At 42.9% G+C, this 12,245-nt stretch overlaps 1 protein-coding gene and 1 long non-coding RNA gene across 43 annotated transcripts in view; one reads left to right on the forward strand and one right to left on the reverse strand.

The window, feature by feature from the left end:
- CARMIL1 (capping protein regulator and myosin 1 linker 1) overlaps positions 1-12,245 on the reverse strand; it is a 305,081-nt gene that overhangs the window by 221,963 nt on the left and 70,873 nt on the right. The window lies entirely within an intron of this gene.
- LOC145518224 (uncharacterized) overlaps positions 1-12,245 on the forward strand; it is an 86,980-nt gene that overhangs the window by 33,207 nt on the left and 41,528 nt on the right. The window lies entirely within an intron of this gene.

Below are 12,245 nucleotides of genomic sequence, written 5' to 3' on the forward strand. Positions count from 1 at the left end.
AGTCCTACAGGCACTGGTGGGAGACGGTGTGCTCCCCTAGGAGGTCTTTTCCAGCCGCATTAGATCCCCTTTTTGCTCCCCAGCCAGTGCCTCTCTCCAAACTGCTCCCCAAACCATCAGACCTTCATCTGGCCCAGAAGCTTCCAACCCCACCCTACCCTACAATGTTGCTGTACAAATAACATGGCATTTTTTCAACCACAATATATATTATATAAAGTATCCCTAGAGCAATATTTACTTCCTTGGTGGCTCTAATGGTAAAGCGTCTGCCTACAATGCGGGAGACCCGGGTTCAATCCCCGGGTCGGGAAGATTCCCTGGAGAAGGAAATGGCAACCCACTACAGTACTCTTGCCTGGAAAACCCCATGGATGGAGGAGCCTGGTAGGCAACAATCCATGGGGTCGGAAAGAGTTGGACATGACTAAGCAACTTCAGTTCAGTTTTAGAGCAATATTTATTTCTTTTTCCATTCCTAGAACTAACAGAAACAGCCCCCAAAGCAAAACTGAAACCAAAAGTTTGCTTCCATCATGGATTCTCTTTTCATCCAGAAAGCAAATGCTCTACACCACTAGACCACACCCCCCCAGATCAAAACAGTGACACAGGCTTCCAGAATGTACAAAAACCCAGTTTGCACAGTAGCAGCCAACATGTGAAAATACTTTCATTGCAAAATTGAAGAGTGTAGCTCACCGAATACATGCTGGAATGCTAATGTGAGTAATTACACAGGTGGTTATGCAAACACTGAACTCATGCTTCAATTTGGCAGAAGGATAAACACTTCCAGGATAGTTTGCAAGGTTCAATTACCTAGATCGGCTGGTTAATTTCCTTTACATCTGCAAGAGCTCCCCCACAGTCAATCATTTTCCAACAGAAAAGTCACTGCTAGAAACTTGTTCTACATAGGCAAGGAAAGTATACACTTGTACTAAACTGACTCAACATTTTTAAATGAGCGTCTTTATCAGGAGGTGACCTGCACAGACATGATTATTCCTTTGTGTCCTACAACTTAAACAAACCCTTTACTCTTGAAAACATGCATCTGAAGAATATCCATTATCTCATATGTGCAGGCACTATTCTATAAGATGCTAGGGATACAGCAATGCACAAAATAGGCAAAAATTCCTGCCTTCAGGAGGCTCATGTTCTACCAGGGGGAAAGAATACAGTCACATAAATAAGACATAGGACATGTTAGATGATGATCAAAGTGGGATGGAGAAAAAGTAAGGAGAATGGGGTGGGGTTGGGTATTATAATTTAAACATCAGGGAAGACTACAGGGAAGAGGTAACTGCTCAGAGACCTAAAGAAGGTTGAGGGAAGGAGCCAAGCCAAGTGTAATTCTGGGGCAGGGCGGGGCGGGGGGGAGGGGGGAGCTTTCCAGGCAGAGAGGGAACAGCTAGTTCAAAGACCCTGGAAGAGGTGTATGCTTGGTGGGTTCAGTGAGCAAAAATCTACATTTGGCTAAGTGTCCCGTAATTCTGGGTTTTTTGGTTTTTTTGTTTTAAAAAAAAACTGTATCCCACATAGAGATTTCAAAAGACTTCCTTGTTTCCAGTTCTGGAGTTTTCTCTTAAATGTATATCTCCTCTGACACGACTGTGATTCATAGAAACATATGTGCTGTGCTTCCCTGTATCCCTAGGTGCACTGACAGCTTCTAGTTTGCAGTGAGTTAAATCCCAAGGGCTCTGGGAGTATGTTTAGCACCACAGCAACCAAAGCTAGTACAGCACTCAGAGATGCTGAAGTCAAAGATGTCTTTATACGAATTCAAGGAATGGTGTGCAGGAATCTCTACCGTTATCCCCTAAAGTCACCATCATCCTCCTCGTGTGTGCTCTGGTGTCAAGGTAGTAGGAGGTCAGCAAAAAAATCTCCAAAAATGGAGGCAAGCTCAAAACAGAGCTGGAGGGGGAAAAAATAACTGATCTCCACACTTCCAAAATAATAGTGTGATCCAATTTTCTTTCTTAAAATTTTCAACTTTTTTGGAAAAAAGAAAAAAGCCTAAGAACTCTAATTTTGGATACTAAGGAAAGAAAAGGAGAACTGTGTATGTGAAAGAACAGAATGTGAATCCCCAGAGAAAAGTCAAGGGTGGAGTGAGAGGAGCCAGGACGAAGGGTCAGGCACACGTGGATGCCCCCTGTGGTCCATCAGTCATGCAGCCATGTCAGGGGTTGAGGGTGGGAGGCTGGGAGAAAGTTGGCTGTGATCATAAAAGGGGACATCGAGGGATCTGTGGAAGGAAGTTCAGTATCTTGACTGTGATGGTCACGTGAACTGTCACACATGATAAAACTACACAGAACTACACACACACACAAGTGTATGTAAACGCTTGGAAATCTAAATAAGATTGCTGATTGCATCAATGTTAATCTCTTCATTGTGAAACTATAACACTGTTATGCAACATGTTATCACTGGAGGAAATGGATGAAAGGAATACGAGTCTCATTTCTTACAACTTCATATGAACCTACAATTATCTCGAATAAGTGGTTTAAAAAATAAAAAAATCTCATCACCTTAAAAGAAAAAAAAAAAAAGTGGCTGGTATGTTATAAAAACTCTCTAAGCGGCATATTGGACAAGTTATCTGTCATCTATAAATGGGAACTGCAAGTTCCTACTTCTTGCTTTAGACTCCAGAAGAAATACTCAACACCATCCTTGAGTGAGCACCCTATTTGAGGGTTCATCCCATGCAGGTTATCACCACCACCATCTCTGGAAACCAGCCCTCTAAAACCTCACCAGTACCCAAGTGAAATACAGGCACCCTTTACACAACAAAACTTACGGACAGGAATCCCTTTACCACACTATTCAAGGAACAGTTTTTCTGTTTCTGAATAATAAATACATACACACTAATATAAATGAGCTCTCTGAATTCCCTGGCAGTCCAGCGGTTAAGACTCCGTGCTTCACTGCAGGGGGCTTGGGTTCAATTCTTGGTCGGGAACTAAGATTCCACAAGCCGTGAGGCTCAGCCAAACCAAAAAGAAAAAAGAGTGAAATAAAAGAGCTCTCTAAAAAGAGAGAAAAATATATTTTCATGGACTAGATTAGCATTTTCCAAACTGTTCCCCAACCAAGGAACACTAGTCCTCTCCCTCCAGGGACTAATAATGCTATACTAGTGCTACTACTAATGATTATAATAATTGTAAAATTTCATAATCAAGTAAATTTGGGAAATACTATACACACTTTCCCCTGTGAGAGCTCTAGATGGAAGAGGGGAGTCCCCTTCATCTATCTCATCATTTTCCAAATTTACTTGTTCACAAGACCATTTTATTGTATCTGCTGGCATCCTGAGAGATACTTCCGAGCTCTAGAATTGTAAAAATCATTCATTATCAGTTAGCTACTCACTACCAAGTTTCTTTACCCAATATGTACGTTAGAAGACAAACGGGTGGTTTTTCTACAGCTGCTGCTGCTGCTGCTAAGTCGCTTCAGTCGTGTCCGACTCTGTGCGACCCCACAGACGGCAGCCCACCAGGCTCTGCCATCCCTGGGATTCTCCAGGCAAGAACACTGGAGTGGGTTGCCATTTCCCTCTCCAATGCATGAAAGTGAAAAGTGAAAAGTGAAAGTGAAGTCGCTCAGTCGTGTCCGACTCTTAGGGACCCTATGGACTGTAGCCTACCAGGCTCCTCCGTCCATGGGATTTTCCAGGCAAGAGTACTGGAGTGGGGTGCCATTGCCTTCTCCGTTTCTACAGCTAGGGCAGTAGTTTTAACTGCATGCAACTGGCTATCAATAAACGTTTACTAAATTAGATTCAATGCAGGAAAAATTTCCAGGATGACAACTCTAGGCATAGGAGAAGTAGCAATTCCTGTTTTTGTTAAAGTCTCAGTTGAGAAAACAAAAGTGCTCCTTTCTAGAAGTTTCTGAAAGTTTCTTAGAAACTTGTCTCCTCCTGAGTGGCAACTAAAACAGCAGTTCAAAATATGGTATCATTATAAGGAATAAGGTCATGACTAAAAAAATCTGTATTCAAAACTCTAGCACCTGAAATTCCATTAGCAGCATATAGGGCCTTTCATACCAAAAATAAAGAAAAAGCTTTAACTGTGATTACTTCTGTGTGAGCTGCTGCTTCTGCTAAGTCGCTTCAGTCGTGTCCGACTCTGTACGACCCCATAGACGGCATCCCACCAGGCTCCCCTATCCCTGGGATTCTCCAGGCAAGAATACTGGAGTGGGTTGCCATTTCCTTCTCCAGTGCGTGAAAGTGAAGTTGCTCAATCGTGTCCAACTCCTAGTGACCCCATGGACTGCAGCCTACCAGGCTCCTCCGTCCATGGGATTCTCCAGGCAAGAGTACTGGAGTGGGGTGCCATCGCCTTCTCCATTTCTGTGCGAGAGAATGAGTTAAATTTGTCATTTCGTGAAAGTGACTTCAGCTGAAATGAATTTCAAATGTCAGAGGGCTTGGATGAGGACAAGACAAAGGTGAAAACCTTGAATCCTAAGGAGGGACAGAAGGAGAAAGAGAAAAGGAGGCAGAAATCACCAAAAATGAGCTTCATTTAATTCACAGGTCCCTCAGGGCCAGAGACACTGCTTTACAGTTACACATGTCCATTTATAGAAATTACCCATGCTCAACTTGGAGAATCATAAACCAACTGGAAAATTAAAAGGAATTAATCACAGTAATTTTTAAAAGAATGAAATTTGTCAGAAAAATGAATATGAAACAAACATTACAGTTCCTTAAAAAATACACAGAGCTCTTGAGGAATACGTACTTGGAAATTAGCTCAATTATACACATTTCTAGGTAAAGGTTTGGAAAGGCAGAATTTATCATGAACTCCTCACATACTAGAAAAATGTCTCAATCACCAAAGGATAATAAAGTGAACTCACTGAGCATTCCACTCCAAGGCACACTCATGCATTTTAAGAACATTCCCAGCATGTCTGAAAACCAAATGGGTTTCAGATAAAACCTCAATTTAACCAAGAGACCCTGGCTTCCCAAGAATTCCTGGTCTTCAAGGCTGCTGTGTAGAACGGAGTAATGGTTTAGACATCCCACTGCAGTGAATAATCTTCCCGTTGCAGGAATACGGCTGTCAGGCACATCCACTTCTCAATATGAAAAGGCCAGGTCTAATCGTAACACTTCGGATGAACTAAGATGTCAACAGACAGGTGTCCATCTGGCCCCTCCACCCTGCTTTCTCTGCGGTCCTCCCCTCCCTGCAGCATCACACAAACACCCCTCTCCCCTTGGCTACAATTATTTGAGCAACTTTTGCCTTGGCTGTCTCACTGTCTCTTCTTCTTGACCCAGAAAATAAGATGGCAAAAAAATTAAGTATTTTGGTTTAAAAAAAAAAAATCTCTTCTGGTAACTGAGCTGAAACTGACATAACAACAACAAAGAAGTATCTATGGTTTTAGCAGAGGTCCCAATGAGCTCTTTCGAGAACTCAGGACCCCCACAGGCTAAACAAATGAGAGAGAAGAAAGTCAATAGAAAATTTCTAAATCTGCCTGCTAAATAACTGAAACCTCTAATGGTCAATGAAAGCTTTCTTACAAGGAGCTCAGGTATCTTTTATACTCACGTCTCGCTGTAAGATGCTGCTTTCCTGATTTCAAAGGGAGAAAAGTGGTCTCTTTCCCTCCTTCTTTCCCTCCCCTATTCTTGAGCATAGGAAACAGTGATTTTCCTAAATTCCTTTTAACACTATGGAAGGAAGGAAAGCCTAAGTACTCTAACCCTAATCCAATGTTTTTTCAATAGAATTTTAAATGCTGTGCAGTTTTCAAAATAATGTAAATGGGAGGACAATGACCCAGGACTTCACTGTGGCACTCTGCTCCTCCACCCCTCAGGGAGGCTGACTGATGGCTTATCTCAGTTCAGTTCAGTTCAGTCGCTCAGCCGTGTCTAACTCTTTGCGACCCCATGAATCACAGCACGCCAGGCCTCCCTGTCCATCACCAACTCCCGGAGTTTACCAAACCCATGTCCATCGAGCCGGTGATGCCATCCAACCATCTCATCCTCTGTCGTCCCCTTCTCCTCCTGCCCCTAATCCTTCCCAGCATCAGGGTCTTTTCCAATGAATCAACTCTTCACATGAGGTAGCCAAAGTATTGGAGTTTCAGCTTCAACATCAGTCCTTCCAATGAACACCTAGGGCTGATCTCCTTTAGGATGGACTGGTTGGATCTTCTTGCAGTCCAAGGGACTCTCAAGAGTCTCTCCAACACCACAGTTCAAAAGCATCAATTCTTCGGCACTCAGCTTTCTTCACCGTCCAACTCTCACATCCATACATTACCACTGGAAAAACCATAGTCTTGACTAGACGGACCTTTGTTGGCAAAGTAATGTCTCTGCTTTTAAATATGCTATCTAGGTTGGTCATAACCTTCCTTCCAAGGAGTAAGAGTCTTTTAATTTCATGGCTGCAATCACCATCTGCACTGATTTTGGAGCCCCAAAAAATAAAGTCTGACACTGTTTCCACTGTTTCCCCAACTATTTCCCATGAAGTGATGGGACCAGATGCCATGATCTTAGTTTTCTGAACATTGAACTTTAAGCCAACTTTTTCACTCTCCTCTTTCACTTTCATCAAGAGGCTCTTTAGTTCTTCTTCACTTTCTGCCATAAGGGTGGTGTCATCTGCGTATCTGAGGTTATTGATATTTCTCCCGGCAATCTTGATTCCAGCTTGTGTTTCTTCCAGCCCAGCATTTCTCATGATGTACTCTGCATATCCGTTAAATAAGTAAGGTGACAATATACAGCCTTGACGTACTCCTTTTCCTATTTGGAACCAGTCTGTTGTTCCATGTCCAGTTCTAACTGTTGCTTCCTGACCTGCATACAGGTTTCTCAAGAGACAGGTCAGATGGCTTATCTGGGGACCCTCAATTGTACACTGATGCACCTGCAAAGTGGCAGGCCCTGCCTCACTGCAGCCAAAGTGCTCCCTTGTAGCCTTAGAGCTGCCTGAGCTCATTTAGGTCAATAAAGCTGGGTTCAAAAACAAGTTCAACTTATTTCGCTTTAAAAAAAAAAAGTGTTTCTGTTTTTGTAAAAGGCTAAACCATTCAATCAGACCTGCCAGAAGCTTCCATTTATGCAGTAGGAAATGCAGTAACAATTGGCCCAAATACCCCTAAGGGAAGAGCCAGGCTCTGGGCTTCAGAAATGAGCAAAGCCTCCAGGTGGGCTTCTATTCCCCCTCGGTGCACATCAGGGCACTCACAGGAAACGATTCCCACTTCGCTTTCTCTACTCACAGACAAGGGAAGGCAATCCTGGCATCGGGGGCAAGAAATTAGTATGCCACTGGAGCTCTAAGCCTGCTGGATCAACAGAGCACCTCCTCAACCACTCCAAACACAAACCCACATGCCCGAAATGCTGGAGGGAGCCAAGAGGCTATGTCCCCACTCCCAGGTCTCGCTCGATTGAGCACCTTCATGTGTATCTCTGAGCACTGGGCCAGCTTCAGCCTTCCTGGGTCCAGCAGCAAACCTGCCAGGAGGTCCTCCTGGCCGAACAAGAGCTTCAATGAGTTAAGGGAAGCTAGCAATCCGAGAAGTGCGTGTATGATAAAGCGGCCTGCCCTACCGCGTGGTTCTGAAACACCAGCTCATTAAAGGCTTCCAGCAGCAGGTCTGAACGAGGTCAGCAAAATATCAGTGAGTCCAAGTCCTTCCGGCTTCCCTTTCTGGTCAGTGTGGGACAGTCTTGGCCTCAACAGCATTCACAGGCTTCTGCCCAGTGGGAGGGAGCCTTCCCTCTGTGGCGCCCAAGAAGCCTGTGACCATAATGCCCAATGCCCACTGTGGCAGAAAAGGACAAGCCATGATCGCAATGATAAATGCACATCCAGCAGAGAACAAACCAAACTTTGCACAATAATACATCCACAGTGAGCTTCCCAAACTGGGTAAAGCAATCAGTATTCTTGGTCACAATGACCATATCATAAAACTGCCATCCTAAGAGATTTCTAAGCACAATGCCAGTATACATGAATTGCATGTGACTAACACATGATTGCTGCTCAGATCATTGGACCCTCCTTGTGTCATATTTCTTAAACTGCTTATATACTAAGCTTCATTGTTTTGCCATACATTTCCTGGCATTATTTCTCAGGAACGCATGGTACACATTGTCACTGTTTGCTAGGGGACCGGCCTTAAACAATTTACGGCTTCTCATATAAGTAGCTAGAGACTACTCATACCCACCACAGAGATACATCACTTCCTTATAATGATGACTCTGAATGACCCAGTTATCACTGAGGCATATAAATTGGCTCTGTATGTCCCAACTTTATACAGCCTTTGATATGCTTTACAGATAATGTAATGTTCAACAGGTAACAACACACTATTTGATAAATTCCCTAACTTTTATTTCTTTTTATTTCTGGCATGTACCCCCGAAAAACAGAAAAATATTTTTCTACTTGTCACATTAAAGTCATACCTCTATCTTCATATTCCCTCTTTGTTTCTGTCTAATCTAACCAGAAATGAAAGTACAAGGAAACTATAATGCCTCACCCAGAAGTGAAATTCATCTTTTATTCCATGGAAGAAAATTCACAACCAGTATGACACTGTCTGCTGATGTTTTTAAGGCAATCGCCAAGACACAACATAAGTCGTGTTTATGATTTAGTTCGGAAATGGTTGGCCCATGCATCGAATTAGCGAAGTTTTCTTTTAAACCAACACTAATTTTTGTTAATAAAAAGGTGTAAGTGATGTCTGGCACTGTTGGTACCCTTGTATGAGAAAACTGGTGAACAAGACAAGTTGGTCCAAGATGAGAGGTTAAAAGCTTACAACCAGCTCAACTTAACTAAAAAGATTCATCCTGCCCTGGCATAAATTATACAGTGTGTGATTTCAAACTCTGAGATGATCACACCTGGAAATCTGAAGCATTCATAATGTACCAAAAGACGATGAGCCCACCACACCACATCAGTCCATCCCTAAGGAGTAAAGTTGAAATTCTTGTGCCTTCGTTTCACTTACCTGCTACTTGTTAGAAAGGGACTTCAGCTTTAGAAAGTAGTTAGAGCTTATTTCATTAACCACATTATTACAGGGTGTTTACCCTGAGCTGGGAAACTTACCCCTACCCACGATAGACCATAAATCACAGCTTCTCAAAGATTATTAAAGATTAAGTAATTAGAATAATAAACCATAAATATCTATATGCTTTCAGATTGTTGTTTTGTGACCTTGAAATTTCAAGTGCTTTCTCAACCGTAAAAATAGAAACAGAACCTGACAACGATCACCCCAAGCAGGAAATCCCAATTATCCAATTTCATTTATTTCAGAGGTGACTCATCCTGGGGAAAATTTATCTAATAATTGACTTCCCTCAACTCTTTCAGGTGGCTGTATTACACAAAAACAATACAAAAGCTTCTAAGCCTCAGAACACAGCCTTCATCCCACCCTGATAGATAATCCCACTAAAACTCTCAAGTAAGGCACAAACTCACCTGCAAAGCTAAGAGTTGGAAGAAAAGGCTGCAGTTAAAGGGTCCCCTATGAGAAGTCTGTTTTTCCCACCACCATTTACTATAGTCTGCACACACAGCATCCTTCTAAAAGAAGGTCAGCTAGACAGACCACAAATTCCCAGGGTGTCCTTCTGCTAAACACAACTTAATGACTAATTCATGAATTCAAAAAACCACACAAGAGTCTAGTAGCAATAAGGCCAATTAACTCAAAATTCAACAGTACCCAACATCTGTGATTCAGGCCCAGCAAGACAAGGGCAAGGCTGCCAGGGGGCATTAAGAACTAGGGGAGCTACCATCTGGGATACTGGAGACGGAAAAGTGCCAGCAAAAACAACCCTGCACATCTTTCCATGTAGTTGCTGGGACCTTGTGCTCAACTCGGAGAATATTGTTTTTTAGCCGAGGTATTTGGTAAGGCTGGAAGAAACACAAGCTGGAATCAAGATTGCCAGGATAAATATCAATAACCTCAGATATGCAGATGACACCACCCTTATGGCAGAAAGTGAAGAAGAACTAAAGAGCCTCTTGATGAAAGTGAAAGAGGAGAGTGAAAAAGTTGGCTTAAAGCTCAACGTTCAGAAAACTAAGATCATGGCATCTGGTCCCATCACTTCATGGGAAATAGATGGGGAAACAGTGGAAACAGTGTCAGACTTTATTTTTTGGGGCTCCAAAATCAGTGCTGATGGTGATTGCAGCCATGAAATTAAAAGACGCTTACTCCTTGGAAGGAAAGTTATGACCAACCTAGATAGCATATTGAAAAGCAGAGACATTACTTTGCCAACAAAGGTCCATCTAGTCAAGACTATGGTTTTTCCAGTGGTCATGTATGGATGTGAGAGTTGGATGGTGAAGAAAGCTGAGTGCCGAAGAATTGATGCTTTTGAACTGTGGTGTTGGAGAAGACTCTTGAGAGTCCCTTGGACTGCAAGGAGATCCAACCAGTCCATCCTAAAGGAGATCAGCCCTGGGTGTTCATTGGAAGGACTGATGTTGAAGCTGAAACTCCAATACTTTGGCCACCTCATGTGAAGAGTTGACTCACTGGAAAAGACCCTGATGCTGGGAAGGATTGGGGGCAGGAGGAGAAAGGGACAACAGAGGATGAGATGGTTGGATGGCATCACCGACTCAATGGACGTGGGTTTGGTTAGACTCCAAGAGTTGGTGATGGACAGGGAGGCCTGGCGTGCTGTGATGTATGGGGTCGCAAAGAGTTAGACACGACTGAGTGACTGAACTGAACTGATATCCTATCAGTTGAGAACACTTGCTGCCCTAAGTATTCCCCATCTTTAAACCAAATCTCTGGCTTTTGAAGGAAAGGCTACCCACTCCAGTATTCTGGCCTGGAGAATTCCATGGACAGTCCACAGGGTCGCAAAAAGGCGGACACGACTGAGTGACTTTCACTTCACTTCACTTCTGGCTTTCCAAATCCCATCTCTACCTAGATTCCCAGCTACCAAGTAAAGATGGTACAACTTGAGCAAATTCACTGAATGGCTGGCCCAGCAGTCTCACCAGGAAGGAAGTCCAGCCAGAGGAGCCTCTTTCCCAAAAAGCTGGGATGGCCAAAAAGCTCATTCTCATTTTTCATAGATGGTGGAAAACCCCAAACGAACCGTTGGCCAATCTAATATAAGCCTTAATAGGAGCACTGTCTTTTTATCACTGCATAGTCATTTATTTGTTGAATGATATAAAAAGTGTTAATTACTATCACAAGAAATAAAACAAACAACATATGCTCACTTAGTAATACAAAGAAATTCTGGTAAATATTAGATTACTTCAAGCACATTATTAATATATTACACTTGATATGCCAAGAGTAAGCAAGAGTAGGGGGAAATTGACACAATTTCCATGATAAAGAGATGTTCAGACAGTATTCTGTATTTTATAGACAGGGGACAAGCAGCAGGGCAAACAGTAAATGAACCAGCAAAGACACATCTCATCCTACCTCACAGTGAAGGATACTCAGTGGACAAGATGAAAAAGCTCTGGAGATGTGCTGTACAACCATGTGCCTATACTTAACACCACTGAACTGTGCCTCTCCAGAGAGAATAATAATTTTTATGTGGTTTTTAATCATAATTTTTAAATTGAAAAAAAAATAGATTCAGCAGAAGCAGCATCCCGCACTACACAGAAAACCAAGGAGGAAAACCAAGATGATAGCAGAAGCTATTAATCTGAAAGGTTCTGAGCACTTTTTTACTTGCAGACTGGACAGAAAACAAAGGTATTGAAGGTAGATGCCTGACATCTCATCCAAGAGAGAGCAGACAAAAGGTCGGGGGGGAGGGTGCTCAAAGCACCAAAAGTTCCTTCCTGGGCTCATTCATGGGGTCATGATGTCAGAAGCATCTAGGACGTGTGCACTGATTCTGAAGGCCTAGGTAGAACCCAAACAGCTTAGGGGTCCCAGTGGTGACATCCTCTTACTGACAGCCCTGTCCCTGGACTCTGGCAATCAACTGCTTGTTTCCATTGTTACTGTATTGCTATAAGATGATATATTAATATAATAAGAATCGAGGAAACAGAGGCTGCCTATCAGGAATCAGAGGACTCCTATTAGAGTGGCTCTGATATCCTGAGCACGACAACCACACCCTAGAGTTGGTGGGT

This window comes from Giraffa tippelskirchi, chromosome 8, assembly GCF_054371585.1.
Source record: "Giraffa tippelskirchi isolate mGirTip1 chromosome 8, T2T-mGirTip1v1.2.pri, whole genome shotgun sequence".
Lineage (NCBI taxonomy): Eukaryota > Metazoa > Chordata > Mammalia > Artiodactyla > Giraffidae > Giraffa > Giraffa tippelskirchi.